This window comes from Malaclemys terrapin, chromosome 12 (assembly GCF_027887155.1).
Source record: "Malaclemys terrapin pileata isolate rMalTer1 chromosome 12, rMalTer1.hap1, whole genome shotgun sequence".
In the NCBI taxonomy this organism is placed as follows: domain Eukaryota; kingdom Metazoa; phylum Chordata; order Testudines; family Emydidae; genus Malaclemys; species Malaclemys terrapin.
In genome coordinates this window covers 34,821,560-34,838,195 of record NC_071516.1, presented here as the reverse complement: position 1 = coordinate 34,838,195, position 16,636 = coordinate 34,821,560, and the positions used below count along the sequence as shown (strand labels likewise).

Sequence of the window (16,636 nt, the reverse complement as noted above, 5' to 3'; positions counted from 1 at the left end):
TCTTTCACAAAAATATGTGAAGTGATTTAAGTAAACTGAATGTCATGCAGTTGGCATGAAGTGTCAAACAGTGTAGTGCACTTAGACCTAACCCTGTATTTGTATCATTATGAAAAGCATTCCAATGTCCTTATATTTCATAACTCAGGATTTCAGCTGGTATCATCAACACAGACATGGGAAAGTAATTCCAACTTCCTTTGGACATCAGTGTGTATCACCTAACTCTTCTTTTTCTGGGTGGACTGAAGAGAATCTGAGTGATTGGAACTCCTCCAATGGAGATTAAACTCTCCCAAGAGAGATTAAAGCTGGAAATGTAATTTTAATCAATACCAATCACCTTACATTAAAATGGGAATGATATTTATTTATCTAGTATTTATTTGTAATTATATTACATATCTAAGTTTGTACTGGTGCACCTACCTACAGGGGTTTGTGGATAGATAGATAGATAGATAGATAGATAGATAGATAGATAGATAGATAGATAGATAGATAGATAGATTTGTAGCCTGTCCAGAAAGTGTCCGGGTGACTTTCTTCAATAAATGCCATCAATTAGAAATAATGCAGTGAGCCCTGCTTGGTAACAATGCTTATTCTCTCTGATGACATAGACTCATAAACTTTAAGGTCAGAATGAACCAATATGATCATCTAGTCTGACCTCCTGCACAATGCAGGCCGCAGAATCTCATCCACGCACTCCCGCAACAAACCCCTTTCCTATGTCTGAACCATTGAAGTCCTCTAATCATTGTTTAAAGACTTCAAGGTGCAGAGAATCCTCCAGCAAGTGACCTGTGCCCCATGCTGCAGAGGAAAGCAAAAAAAAAAAAAAAAAAAAAAAAACCAGGGCCTCTGCTAATCTGTCCTGGATGAAAATTCCTTCCCGACCCCAAATATGGCAATCAGCTAAACCCTGATCATGTGGACAAGACTCACCATCAGACACCCAGGAGAGAATTCTCTGTAGTAACTCAGATACCACCCCATCTAACATCCCATCACAGGCCATTGGGCATATTTTCTGCTAATAGTCAAAGATCTATTAATTGCCAAAATTAGGCTATCCCATCATACCATCCCCTCCATAAACTTATCAAGCTTAGTCTTGAAGCCAGATATGTCTTTTGCCCCCATTGCTCCCCTTGGAAGGCTTTTCCAGAACTTCACTCCTCTGATGCTTAGAAACCTTTGTCTAATTTCAAGTTTAAACTTCCTGATGGCCAGTTTATATCCATTTGTTCTTGTGTCCACATTGGTACTGAGCTTAAATAATTCCTCTCCCTCCCTCGTATTTATCCCTCTGATATATTTATAGAGAGCAATTATATCTCCCCTCAGCCTTCTTTTGGTTAGGCTAAACAAGCCGAGCTCTTTGAGTCTCCTTTCATAAGATAGGTTTTCCATTCCTCAGATCATCCTAGTAGCCCTTCTCTGTACCTGTTCCAGTTTGAATTCATCCTTCTTAAACATGGGAGACCAGAACTGCACACAGTATAGTTCAGTAAAAGTGAGTAATGAACAATTTTTGCTGCATCAAGTTTTGGGTGCCCAATTTCTGGCATTTTGAAGAGGCTTGTTTTTCATCGGGTATGCAGGTGCTTAGCCCTTACTGAAAATCAGGGACTTTCTGTGGCACCTCAAGTGAGACATTCAATCTTTGGGGGCTCCAAAAACTAGTTATTTTTGGAAACATAGGCCTATCTTACCAAATCCATTTATTTAATCACCAAACCATTATTCCCTCTCACTCCAATAGGAGATAAAGAGAGGTGGATGAAAAATGAAAAATAAAACACTTTTTACAATCCAAGTTATTTTCATTTTGAATTATTCAAAATGGAATTAAAAATAAAATAAACCAAAAACAGATTTTCTTCATTAAGTTTTTTTTTCAAAACTTTTCTTTAAAATTAATTTACAAGGTAATGCTATTATTGTGAAGGTAATAAGGTAAGGATTTGGTAAGATACATTTTTGGGGGTGCTACACTTTAAGAAATACGTGGACAAATTGGATATACTCCAGAGGAAAGCAACAAAAATGAACAAAGGTTTAGAAAACCTGACCTCTTTGCCAGAGGATATTGTGAAGGCCAAGACTATAACAGGGTTGAAAAAAAGGACTAGATAATTTCATGGGCAGGGATGGTGTCCCTAGGCTCTGTTTGCCAGAAGCTGGGAATGGGCAATAGGGGATGGATCACTTGAGGATTACCTATTCTGCTCGTTCTCTCCGGCATTAACCACTGTTGGAAGACATGATACTGGGCTAGATGGACCTTTGGTCACGCCCGGTATGTCCGTTCTTATGTTCTTATGTTTTATGACCTAGGAGGAGAGGTGAAAAAAACTGGTCATGTTTACTCATGAGTAAAGAAGATTGATGGGGTTCTGTAACAGTCATCAAATATATAAAGGGTTGTAATAAAGAGAACAATGATCAATTGTTATCCATGTCCACTGAAGATAGCAGAAGTAATTGACTTAATCCACAGCAAAGGAAATTTAGATTAGCTATTAGGAAAAACTGATAAAAACTGATGATCTTGCCCCAGAATCCTTAGGAACATGATTCACTTCATGGACTCTTCACTGGGAGGGTGGTGAAGCACTGGAATGAGTTACCTAGGGAGGTGGTGGAGTCTCCTTCCTTGGAGGTTTTTAAGGCCTGGCTTGACAAAGCCCTGGCTGGGATGATTTAGTTGGGAATTGGTCCTGCTTTGAGCACGGGGTTGGACTAGATGACCTCCTGAGGTCCCTTCCAACCCTGATATTCTATGATTCTATGATTCTATGACTCTTGGGATCCCAAAAGGTAAACATCGTTTTAATGAGTTTGTGTGTTATATCCATGAATTAGCCCGAAAGGTGGCTAGGAGCCAAGTCCCATTGGTCATTAAAGTAAGTTCATATACTCATGTAGAATCCATCCATGAATCCTTTGGAGTCAGCTTCTCTTGGAGGTAAGTGAAGAACTTACTGAGCTCAGATGACCAATATGAGAATTGATATTTCTCTTACACTTACTCTCTTATGCTTCTTGGTCACAACTCTCCTCTGACCTATACTAGTAACTCCTTGGGTTTCAGTGGATTTATTCCTGATTAACACCACTGTACGTGAGAGGTGTCTTGGGTCCTTCTTCTGTATATTTTTCTTAATGATACTGAAAATCACTTAGACATATAAGACATATTGCACAGAAACCCAGAGAGAGCATGATTCAGATAGTCTTATTCAAGTACATTAGAAATTGCAAGTAGTCCCCCATGATTTCAAGGAGAGTAAAAATGGAGTAGGTTTCTATTCAGTCTGAGTAATGATGAGGAACCAGAGACAGAATTCAGAATACAGCCATGTGCTGTTCAGTCAGTAGAAAAAGGCTATAGAATTGGATGTTTAAAGGATTTAGACACCTGTAAAGGCATTTATTGGAACTTTCACAATGATCTCAGTGCCTAAAAATCATTAATTTCAACATATGTTATGCCCCTAGATGGTTTTGAAAATCCCAGTAGGCACTTAAATATATTTAAGTACCTGGTCCAAAGTAACTCCCCAAGGCCAGATTCTGGTATCAGTTGCTGTGTGGTATTAATACGCAGTAACTCAGTAGAAGTCAATGGAGTTTTGAGGATTGATGTGAGCACAACTAGGGGCAGACACTGATTCTGAATTGACGAAGATTTAGGTGAAGTCATTCTCTGAAGTGGGAACAGCAGACAGAGTGTCCTGGGGTATCCAGTCTTCAGGTCCCAGAATGAATTTGAAAGGCTCACACTGAGGGGGCAAAAACAACTACAACCCCCCCCCCCCATATTTTACATGTAAACTGATCAAATGTTATCTGAAGTCACTAGATTGGATTCAGATTTCAGTGAGAATGAGAAAAATCAGGAGTGTGGACTCACATGGTCAGTCTTTTCGGTATTGTCTCTATAAATACTGGATCATTTGAAAACCTTTTTCATATAATTTTTATTTACTACCTTTTCTTTTTATTACTATTTTTCCATTGTAATGATGACAAACAATACTACTTAGGGATAAATATCCGGATAACTTATTCTCCAGGTAATAGCATCAATTTGAATGTAATATACATTGTGAAGGAAGTGGCATATATGCCATTGGAAATTAATTTTTAATTAGAATGAAGATAACATATGAACAAATAGGGTTTGATCCAAAGCCTATTGACATCAAAGGACTTTCTATTTGGCCAACAGAGGCAAAAGAATAATTCTGCACGGGGGATGATCTTTTAATAGCTATTTCAATTCCAAATTCCTGAGGCTGGATCAAAAACAAAGGCTCATCTTTTCAACCTTTGTGACACTAACGTAGGACTTCATTTTACTTTTCTAAGAAAGTTACTCAAACCATAAGAACTTCTACTAATGTAACACAATGTCATGTCCTCTGTCTTTCTCTCTGTCTCTATCTATCTAGCTATGTTAGGTAGAATATTGTCCTGTGTATGTCTGTAGATTCAGCGACTTACTAATTTATCAATTAATCTATCTTTCAATTAGGACTGTCAAGCGATTAAAAAAATATTTGTGATCAATGGCACAATTAAAAAATTAATCACGATTAATTGTACTGTTAAACATTTACACCTCTACCCTGATATAACGTGGTCCTGGGGAGCCAAAAATCCCTACCGCATTATAGCTGAAACTCCTTTATATTGGAGTAGGGGCGGCTGGGCTCCAGCAGTGATTTCAAGGGCCCTGGGCTCCCCACAGCAGCCGGAGCCCCGGCCCCTTTAAATCGCCGGCGTTATAACGGAATAGAGGTGTATTTAAATATTTTTGGATGTGATCTACATTTTCAAATATATTGATTTGAAATACAATACAGAATATAAAATGGACAGTGCTTACTTTATTTTTGATTACAAATATTTGTGCTGTAAAAAGCAAAAGAAATAATAATTTTCAATTCACCTCATTCAGGTACTGTAGTGCAATCTCTTTATCATGGAAGTTTAACTTACAAATGTTGAATTATGTACAAAAAATAACTGCATTCAAAAATAAGACAATGTAAAATTTTAGAGCCTAGAAGTCCATTCAGTCCTACTTCTTGTTCAGGCAATCATTCTGAAGAACAAGTTTGTTTACATTTGCAGGAGATAATGTTGCCAGCTTCTTATTTGCAAAGTCACCTAAAAGTGAGAACAGGCATTCTCAAGGCACAGTGGTAGCTGGCATCACAAGATATTTATATGACAGATGCGCTAAAGATTCATATGTCACTTCATGCTTCAACCACCATTCCAGAGGCCATGCATCCAGGCTGATGACAGGTTCTGCTCAATAACGAGCCAAAGCAGTGTGGACCAACATTATTCATTTTCATCATCTGAGTCAGATGCCACCAGCAGAAGGTTGATATTCTTTTTTGGTGTTTCAGGTCCTGTAGTTTCTGCATCAGAGTGTTGTTCTTTTAAGACTTCTGAAAGCACGCTCTACACCTTGTCCCTCCCAGATTTTGGAAGGTGCTTCAGATTCTTAAACCTTGGGTCGAGTGCTGTAGCTATCTTTAGAAATCTCACATTGGTACCTTCTTTGCATTTTGTTAGATCTATAGTGAAAGTGTTCTTCAAACAAACAACATGTGTTGGGTCATCTTCTGAGACTGCTTATAACATAAAATACATGGCAGAATGCAGGTAAAACAGATCAGGAAACATACAATTCTCCCCCAAGGAGTTCAGTCAAAAATTTAATTCACGCATTATTATTTTTAACGAGCGTCATCAGGATGTCCTCTGGAATGGTGGTCAAATCATGATGGAGCATACAAATGTTTAGCGTATCTGGCACGTAAATACCTTGCAATGGCGGCTACAAAAGTGCCATACGAACACCTGTTCTCACGTTCGGGTGACACTGTAAATAAGAAGAAGGCAGCATTATCTCCTGTAAATGTAAAGAAACGTGTTTGTCTTAGCAATTGACTGAAGAAGTAGGACTGGGTGGACTTGTAGGTGCCAAAGTTTTACATTGTTTTGTTTTTGAGTGCAATTATTTTACAAAAAAAATCAACATTTGTAAGTTGCACTTTCGAGAAAGAGATTGCACTACAGTACTTGTATGAGGTGAACTGAAAAATACTATTTCTTTTTTCATTTTTATAGTGCAAATATGTGTAATCAAAATAATAATATAAAGTGAGCAGTGTACATTTTGTATTCTGTGTTCCAACAGAAATAAATTTATTTGAAAATGTACAAAATATCCAAAAATATTTAATAAAATTCAATTGGCATTCTATTGTTTAACAGTGCAATTAAAACTGCAATTAATCACGACTAATTTTTTAAATGTGATTACTTTTTTTGAGTTAATTGCGTGAGTTAACTGTGATTAAACAACAGCCCCACATTCAGTATAATATATCTATAATATCTCTCTGGGCAGATAGACGGATAGATAAACTGCTATGATGGTATAATATTTTGTTAAACTTTTAGTTATTATTACTGTTACTGATTTATTTCCTTCTTCCTTATTGTATAGCTGGATCAGGATGGCTTAGAACTATCAGATCGAGATGCAAAAAAACAGGAACTACTGGATCAAAAGCCAATAGGGTGGACAGAGAAAAACAGATTCCTGAGGTAACATAAATACATCTCCAGGCAGTTTACTCTCAGTGTGTGGTGCATGGTCTTTAATCTGGCATGTAAGAGAATGGGGCCCAGTACTTCTTCATGAGCATTAACGAATGCAGAGCAATATTTGTAAATGGACTAGTAGGTGTTTACCATGATATCTCTCACAAAAAATTCCCAATCACTTCACAGTTGTGCTCTGTTCTGTGTGAATTTCTCACAGATATCACCTTCTATCCCAAATGTCCTCTTCTGGTTGATCACGTGTACAGTCCATTTTGTGTCTGACGCTTACAGTTATAGCACCTCTTGGACTCCTCTGCTTTACAGGAGATTTGGGATGAATAAAAGGGGAATGGGGAGATGAATGACCAGCCTCCTTTTTCCCAGGGGTAAAACAGTGATTCTGCTTTCTACCAACCCTATACCCCTCTGCCAGTGGTTTATGTTTAATTTCAGCTTGTGACTGCCGTAAGAGTCTGCAAACTCAGCCAATCCACCCACTGCATCCACCTTTTTGACCCACAAATACTGTTTTACCTCATCACTGCATATATTCAGGAATTGTTCGTGAGTAACCAAATCACACATTATTCAAAGCTTGTAATGCCTTTTCCCCTCACCCACTTATCTAATAAATCTCTCATTTCATTTACAGAAGCCACATTACTCAACCCAGATCCCCTATTAAGACTCCTGAATTTAACCCTGTAGGTTTCAGGTGTAATCCTTTAATTTACCATAGTTTGAAATATCATCAATAGGCATCTTATTGAATATGTCCAGAACTCTTCCAGTCAATATTGCCATCAACGTAGTCAATTTTTGATCATCAGGAATTGCATGGAGGGTGCACAGTCTCTCAAAGGTGATGAAATATTCCGCAATATCACTGGATTCAGCATTCTGTAGACATAGTCACTCCCATTTGTGGATTTTTGGGGAAGTGGAGCCAGCTGCTGGAGGGTTTTGTCTTTTCTACTCCATAACAGTCAGTTCATGCTTCTGGGCCTCAATCTGGGCCTGTATTTCTCCGTCTTTTAACTCCAAGGCTAGCCACCTCTCGTCTTGAGCACTTTGTTGGACTAACCTCTGGGCTTCATGGCTCTGTTGCGAGCAGCTTCTTCCCTAGCTGCCTCTGCCTCCATAGCCCTTCTGTGTGCAGTCTCTTCCCTGGCTGCCTCTGCTTCTTTGAGCCTCAGTTGAAACTCACAGTCCTTTGCCTTCTCTTCTGCTTCCAGTCTAGCCAGCTCTAGTTTAGTAGCTGCCTCACTGATAGTCATTTTCCTGCTTTCTCGTGCTTATTTCCCTTATCTGAAATAAACAAACAGAAAATAACAAACCAGTAACCACTTTGTTCTCCAGCCAGCACAATTAAAACTCACTTAAAATCACTACCAGTATCTCAAAGCAATCAGCTGTGCACCGATCCTGCTTGACTATGCCACTGTGACAAGTTGGGTCACAGAGACCTCCTTGTGACTGCTACCAGATGTGCTGGGACTACCGCTGAGCCCATTTTCCCTGGGAGCTTGGAACTTCAGTACCCTGCCTTGTTGAGCCAGACATGCTAGCCTGCTACAAACACAGACCCAGACCTGAACCACATCCCCCAAAAGCTGCAGGCTCAACTGAAAACAGATTAAGAAGTGCTCCTGTCTCTAGCACCCATATACTAGTTCCCAATGGGATCCAAACCCCAAATAAATCCATTTTACTCTCTATAAAGCTTATACAGGGTAAACTCATAAATTGTTCACCCTCTATGACACTGATAGAGAGATATGTACAACTGTTTGCTCCCCCAGGAATTAATTACTTGCTATGGGTTAATTAATAAGTAAAAAGTGATTTTATTAAATATAAAAAAGTAGGATTTAAGTGGTTCCAAGTAATAAAAGACAGAACAATGTAAGTTACCAAGCAAAAAATAAAATAAAACACGCAAGTCTAAGCCAAGTACAGTAGGAAAATAAATGCAGGAAAATCTCATCCTCAGAGTTGTTCTAATAAGCTTCTTTGACAGACTAGACTCCTTCCTAGTCTGGGTCCAGCAAATACTCACACCCCCGTAGTTACTGAACTTTCTTCCGGTTTCTTTCAGGCATCTCTTTAGGATGGAGAGCTATCTTTTGAGCCAGCTGAAGATAAAATGGAGGAGTTTTCAGGGTCTTTTATATTCTCTCTCTTGTGGGTGGAAATCCCTTTCTTCTCCTGTGCAAAACCACAACCACAAGATGGAGTCTCTAGTCATCTGAGCAAGTCTCATGTCTAAGACTGATTCAGTTTTTGGCAGGCCGGTGCCTGAATGTTTGAATGTTCCCAGAATAGCTCAGATGTGAATTTGCATCTCCCAAAATCCATGGTTAGTTAAGGACTCCCAATTACTTGAATAACCCCTTCACATTATGTTGACCAAATCTGCCTTATGTGCTTCCTACAGCAAATACTTTAAATACAAGCTTAGAGCCAACACTTATAACTTCAGATATAAAAATGATACATGCATACAAATAGGATGAATATATTCAGTAGATCATAACCTTTGCAAAGATATGTTACATGGCATATCTAGCATAAAACATATTCCAGTTACGTCATATTTATACTCATAAGCATATTTCTATAAAGCATTATGGAGTGCAATGTCACAGTACCCATTTTCACAACCTGGCCCCTGATTCCCATATTTACACTGGCATGACAGAGAACAGTGTCATAGCATCAGCAGGGCTATTTACATGAGTAAGGACTACAAAGCTGAAGAGAGGATTTGCAGAATATGGTACCTAGAGAGATTTTAAATAATTCGATGCCCAGTTCCCTTTGTGATATGTACCTCACACTCTTGGGCTCTTTTGAAAAGCCCAATCTCAGGGCTAGTCTACACTAGGAGTGCTGCAGCGACGCAGCTCCACCGATGCAGCTGCACTGCTGTAGCACATCTGGTGAAGACGCTCTACGCCGAAGTGAGCGAGATTTCCCATTGGCATAATAACTGCATCTGTGCAAGAGGCGGTAGCTAAGTTGGCTGGAGAATCTGTCCCACCAACATAGCACTGTCCACCCCTGCACTTAAGTCAGTGTAATTATGTTGCTTGGTGGGGGATGGCTTATTCGCACCCATGAGCGACGTAAGTGATACCGACATAAGTGGTAGTAACAACCATGGTTGTATTAGGTGTAGTTTTGCCCTCAACTTCTAACCAATATCAATAGGAACTGGGGGTTCCAAGTAGCTAAAGGATTAAGCCCTAAATAAGGGTGCAGGACACTCCTGGACTCTGGGTCAAACATCATTGAATCACTGATTGAATGTCCTCACAATATCCCAGAACATTCCTATCACATCACATCTGCCACAGAAACAGAGCTGGTGCTAGCCCTTTTGGGGCCCTGAGCAGGAATATTTTGTGCCCCCCCCCAATGCTAAAACAGGCAAGTTCTTATAATAAAAAGCAAATGGGGACCCCCTTGAGGTGCTCAGGGCCCTAAGCAATTGTTTAGTCTGCTTATGCCTAGTGCCAGCTCTGCACAGAAGAGCTAATGACTGTTCTTCCATATACCACACCCCAAAAATATTAATACAAGCAGCACCGTGTAGCTGTCCCCCAACAGGCAATTTGAAAGAGAGTATGCTACAAGGAGACAAAGTTAGATTGTGGATAGTTCTGATCACATAGTCTGTCAGTCAGACAGCCGCTACATATTTCAGCTGGTGCAATAGCATAAAATATGATTCATGAAAGGATTAAAAAATGGGACAATTACCCTGACAGGAAACGTGCTCATTATCCTGGTGACATCAGTTGACCCCTTTCTCCATAGCCCCATGTAGTTCTTCCTCCGGAACTTGGCCTCCTTAGAGATCGGCTTCACTTTGGTCATCGTCCCGAAGATGCTGGTCAATCTCTTGGTGGAAAATAAAATCATTTCCTTTGCCGGCTGTGCATCTCAGCTCTATTTCTTTTTCTTCTTTGTGACAGCTGAGTGCTGCCTTTTGACCGATATGGCCTATGACCGCTATGTGGCCATATGCAACCCGCTTCGCTACCCAGACATCATGAATAGAAGGGCTTGTTTCCAGTTGGCTGGAGTCTCATGGTTCTCTGGATTTCCAGTGGCCACTGTGCAGATGATGTGGATATTCAGTCTGCCATTCTGCGGGCCAAATCAAGTCAACCACTTCTTCTGCGATACCCCTCCCATGCTGGAACTGGAATGTGCTGACACCTCTCTCTTCAAAATTGAGGCCCTCACAGCAACTGTGCTTTTCATCATGTTCCCATTCCTGCTGATCCCGGTCTCCTACATGCGGATCATCACCACCATCCTGAGGATGCCCTCAGAAGAGGGCAGACGCAAAGCTTTCCACCTGCTCCTCTCACCTGGTGGTGGTGACTCACTTCTATGGCACGGCCAGCTCGACCTACTTCCAACCCAAATCCAGCTACTCCCCAGACACCAAGAAGCTCATCTCTCTCTCCTACACAGTGATCACCCCCATGTTAAACCCCATCATCTACAGCCTGAGGAACAAAGAGGTGAAAGGCGCCTTGAGGAGAACATTGGGGAGGAAACTCTTTTCAGAGAAAATGTAATTTCTTCAGGCCTATGATTCCATTCAGTTCTGTTGGGCCTGTTCTCCTCTTAGTTACCCAAGAGTAAATCAGGAATTATGCCCTTGGAGTTAACAGACTGAATCTCTTCTTTCTCACACTGGTATAAATCAGGAGTGGCACCTCCCAAAATAAATTCACCATTTCTGAGACTAATGTAGGACCGAGGAGAATCAGCTTTTGATTCAGGAGGGGTGATTGTTACCCGAAATTCTGATGGACTTGAATGAATCCTGAAGACTGTACCTGGTTTATGTTCAGTAAAATGCCAAGAATATTATTTTGTTCTCTTTCTTTTGATGTGTGTTTCTTTTGTTTGCTTAGCCACTCTCCTTTAAGAACGTCTCTTCTCCAGCAAATTATAAGATCATGGAGTGCTAGCTCTGTTGCAATAAAGGCTGATAAGACTAATCTGTTTAATCATTATTCTAAGTACTCTAAATCTTTGTGTTTAGTTGCATTGACTTTGCGTTGAGTTTGTCTCATGATGAAGGCTAGAGTTAATAATCTACATTTGGTATCATTTGAGCAAGGGATATACAAGATATAGACCCCACCCTCCAAACAAAACAGCATTTCAAATGGTTGGCAGATATTACCAAGGTTTTTATGTGCACATCTGGGGGTCAAAACATAACTCTGATCATGCCCGAAATGGTCTCAACCAATCAATTTTTACCGCATCTAGCACGTCACCTACAGTCTCTTTGGTAAAGCAATACTGAAAACATTATTTGAAAAAGAATTAAGCTCTCAGGATAGGCTTGAACCTAAGGTCTATGCAACCAATTGACTAGACTATGCACGTGCAGAAAGATTAGCCAAGGGGTTTGCTAGCTGTCCAGTTCTCATAGGCTAGCTCAAGAGGGCACACTTTTGATGTTGACCTGTGCTGCACACAAGTGGCCTAAGTTCAGAAACTACCCTTGGCAGTGAGCTGAAATTAAACAAGGTATGTTGCTACAATCTGCCTCTCTCAAAGATGTTTGGTTTATTTTTATTTTTGGGGAAACATATTCTGAATACAGCTGAAAATTCAGTTGTCAAACTGTGGTCATAAAGAATATAAATGATATGTGAATGCTTGCAGGCAAAGGAGGATGGGGGAAGTGGAAGGGAAGACTTTGGAACTGTGGTGAGGACAGGAATCGTAGTCAGTGGATAAATGGGATGGGTGCTAGGGGGTTGATGTCAGAGGAAGAGAGTGGGGGAATAGTAAATAAGTGTGGGGAGGTGTTTCTGGGTTTTTCAAACTTTTTTACCCTTCTCGTCTGCATTAGCAAACTGGAAAGGACTTCTTCATCTTATCCATCTTGGAGATTCCAGGCAATGCAGCACATACAAGTGAGAGCCGTTAGGCATGGGATTCTGGGTAACCATTAGGTGGGGGATCTGTGCCAAGGCAATAAAAAATATTTTTGACAAAGACCTGGAAGTGCTGGGCTCCCACACTCTATCTGTCTAGTTTTTTGGGAGATGAGAGCACTCAGCACCATACAGGATCAGGACATATAAGGTAACTAGATAAATTCATACACATTCTGCTCAGATAACAAGAGAAATATCCACATACAGAGCTTTACTCTGAACAATCAAACTCTCATTGAGCTCAAAGCAACAAATCACCGCTTTGCAAGTAAAAACTCCAACCTCCGGGAGCTCCCACCTTGGAGGGTCCTGGAGTCTGGGCTCCAACTTGAGTTCAGAAATATACACTGCAATTAAACAGCCCCACAGCCCAAACCCTGTGAGCCTGAGTCAGCGGGCATGGGCCAGCTGTAGGTTTTTACTTGCAGTGTAGACCTACCCATAAAGTTTTATCCCTTAGGCACATAGGCCCAGATACTGAGCCACCCTTTCCACTACTCCATCAGGGTGAAGGAACTTTAAAGTGATTGTAAATGTAACTGTAGTTAACATGCTCCCAATTCAAGGCCTTTACAATATCATCAGTCATAAAGTAGTAGGAAAGCGCATTGAGATCAACTGATGAAAACTGTTGTTTAAGAACTAAGTATTATTATTCAGGGAACTGAGTGCAAATGAAAATCAGGCTCTAAAATATTATTTCGCAGTGTGGAAAAATTTAGGGTTTAATCTTCCCTCATGTTCAGCTGAGGTAGATGAGGAAGAGTAGATTAATAGACTCCAAGGCCAGAGGGGACTGTTGTGATCATCTTTTCTGACCTCCTGTAGAACACAGAACAGACAACTGCCCTGTAGATGAGCAAAAGTTGATTAAGGACCCAATTCAATAGCACAGTTAAGCATGTGTCTGACCTTAACTATTCGATTAGTTCAGTAATCTTCAAGTATGACATGCTTAAAATTAGGCACATGTTTATTTGCCTCCCTGAATTGGGTCCTAAATCTCTGTGTAGTTTTGTGTTCCTAAAATAACAATGGATTAATGATTTGTTCCAATATTCTCAATTCTTAATATTTGAATGCTCTTACTAAATTGACAGACAGTTCCTTTGAAGGTACTCAGAGTACACTGTTTGTTGACAAGGTAAGTGAAGATGAGTTGAGCTAGAGAAACAAGAAGTCTTATCAAGTGCTACCAGTTCTCATCTTCAGTGATTTGAGATTTACCCTTTCAAGGCCTGATTTGGTGACATTCAAGTCAGTGGGGCCTTTGCCTTTGGATCAAATTTCAGATGATAATTAGAGGAGATTGGAAACTGGGAAAAAATGTATCTGGTTCTTTTACTGATATTTTTTATCCAGCTTTGGAAGGTTTTGACTAGCAAAGTGTATCATGAAACCTAGATTTGAACTTTAATGATACCTAGATAGAATTCAAAATCTGAAGTGTTTTTGTTAGACACATTAGTAAAAGGAATCAACAGATCCCTCTTTAGTTATCTATCTATTGATCTATGTATCGATCTATAAATCTATATATGAAACTGAGGTGCTCAATTTATGATGAATTTCAATAAGATTGGGTGCCTATCTCTCTCATCTCCTACTGGAAATCCTAGTCTAGAGTCTTATCATGAACACTACTTACTTTCTGAAAACATTCTGTAGTATTAATTTAAATGTGCCAATAGAAAGTGTTTGCTAGAATGTCGGTTGAACATGAAGACAAAATCAGCACATTCCTAGTTCCTGTATTGACTCAAAGCCCTGATCCAAAGCCTGTTGACATCTATGAGAATCTTTCCACTGACTTTGGAGGGCTCTGGATGAGCCCCAAATACATAAAAACAACAGAGCATCTGAACAATGACGTAAATTTAAAAAAAAAAGACATTGAAATTGATGGGTCCAAGCCAAAGTAAGTGAGAAGAGAATCAGAACCGATAATATTTATGGAAATCGTTTAGCCTCCCTCTACCTATGAATCTCAGTGGGTTAAATTCTCCTCTCAGTTACGCTGCTGTAAATCCAGAGTAATTTCAATGTATTCAACTGTATTCCAGCTGGCAACAGTGTGTGACAAAGTTCCTCCTCTGCCTTGGTGGGTCCTGCACTTTTTGGCAGAATTGCTCACCTCAGAGGTTCACGGCAGCCCTCAGTTTGGCCACTTCTGATAGAGGCCCAAACCTGCCATTCACTCAGCTAACCTCATCACTGGCCAGCATGGGGGAAAGGGAGAACAATCCTTGCAGTCTCTGTGTCCCACCTAGTGAGTCAGGGACAGGCCACATCCCTTTCCAAATTAGACCTTTCCTTCTGGTGTTTCTCACAGACCAGGTCAACTCCTCCTGTGTCCGATCAGGGGTTGGGGGAATGGGGGGAACCCGGGCCCACCCTCTACACCGGGTTCCAGCCCAGGTCCTGTGGATGGTAGCTGTCTACAATGTCCCCTGTATCAGCTGGGTGACAGCAACAACTCCCTGGGCTACTTCCCCATGGCCTTCCCCCAGCACCTTCTCTATCCTCACTGCAGGATCTTCCTCCTGAAGCCTGATCACGCTTGTACTCTTCAGTCCTCCAGCAGAACACCTTCTCACTCTGTCCTCCTTCTGTGCCCCCTCACTAACTGATGGGAGATCCTTTTTAAACAAGGTGTCCTGATTAGCCTGCCTGTCATAATTGATTCTAGTAAGTTCTTAATTGGCTCCAGGTGTCTTAATTAGCTTGTCTGTCTTAATTGGTTCCTGATTGCTCTAGGGCAGCACCCTGCTCTGGTCACTCAGGGAATAGAAAACTATTCATCCAGTGGCCAGTATATCTGCCTTCTACCAGACTCCTGTACCCCAGTGGTCTGGGTCTGTCACAAGTGTAAATGGGAAATCCTATTAGGTGCCTTTAACCGTCTGCCCAAATGACTTGCTTGGGCTCAAACAGGAAGTCAGTGGTAGAACTAAAGTCGTCTTCAGTTTTCCAGAGCTAAATTTTCAAAAGCTATAAGCAATTTTTGCCACATTAAGTTTTGGGTGCCCAAATTCTGGCACTTTAAAGAGGCTTGATTTTCAGTGTGTGGGTGTTCAGCACTCTCTGAAAATCAGGGACTTTCTCTGGCACCTCAAGTGGGACATTCAACCATTGGGCCTCCACCTCTTTGATCATCAAACTGTTTTTCTTCCCTTTCACTCCAATAGGATCCTTGCAATATTGTGAAAATAATTAGAGGTGGATGCAGAATGAAAAAACAATACTTTTAACAATCCATGTTAATTTATTTTGAATGGAATTAAAAACAAAACAAAACCAGGTTTTTTCTATTAACTTTTTATTCAAAACATTTTTCAAACATTTTAATTTACTAGCAATGCTATTATTATTAATGCAAATTTAAATATGGTAAGGTTTTGGTAAGGTTGACAATATTATTATTAAAGTTTGATATAAAACAGCATGGTATGTTTCATGACAAACCAAGAGAAACAAATCAGTAAGGTCAATAACTATTTTGTTGAAAAATATTCCAAACACTTCTAGAGATAACATCAGAGCTCTGCTTGGCACTCATGAGGCTCGGTGGAGTAGTATGTTCCGTTGTGGATGCTATTTTAAGAAAGATGTGGCCAAATTGGAAGGAGTCTAGAGGAGAGCAACAAAAATATCAAAGGTTTAGAAAAAGTGACCTAGGAGGAAAGGTTAAAAAAACTGGGCATGTTTCATCATGAGAAAAAAAGACTGAGGGGGAACCTGATAAAAGTTTACAAATATGTTAATGGCTGATATAAGGAAGACATGGATCAATTGTTCACCATGTCCACAGAAGATAGGAGAAGTGATGGAATTAATCTGCAGCAAAGGAAATTCAGGTTTGATATTAGGAAAAGCTTCCTAACACTCAGGGTAGTTAAACTCTGGAATAGGCTTGATAAGGAGGTTATGGAATGCCTGTCAGTGGAGGTTTTTGAGAACAGGTTGGACAAACACCTGTCAAGGATGGTCAAGGTTTACTTGGTCCTGCC

General features: G+C 40.3%; 1 pseudogene; it reads left to right on the top strand.

The window, feature by feature from the left end:
- The first annotated feature begins 10,381 nt into the window (after positions 1-10,381).
- LOC128846768 (olfactory receptor 10A4-like) lies at positions 10,382-11,240 on the top strand (annotated as a pseudogene).
- The last annotated feature ends 5,396 nt before the right edge of the window (positions 11,241-16,636 follow it).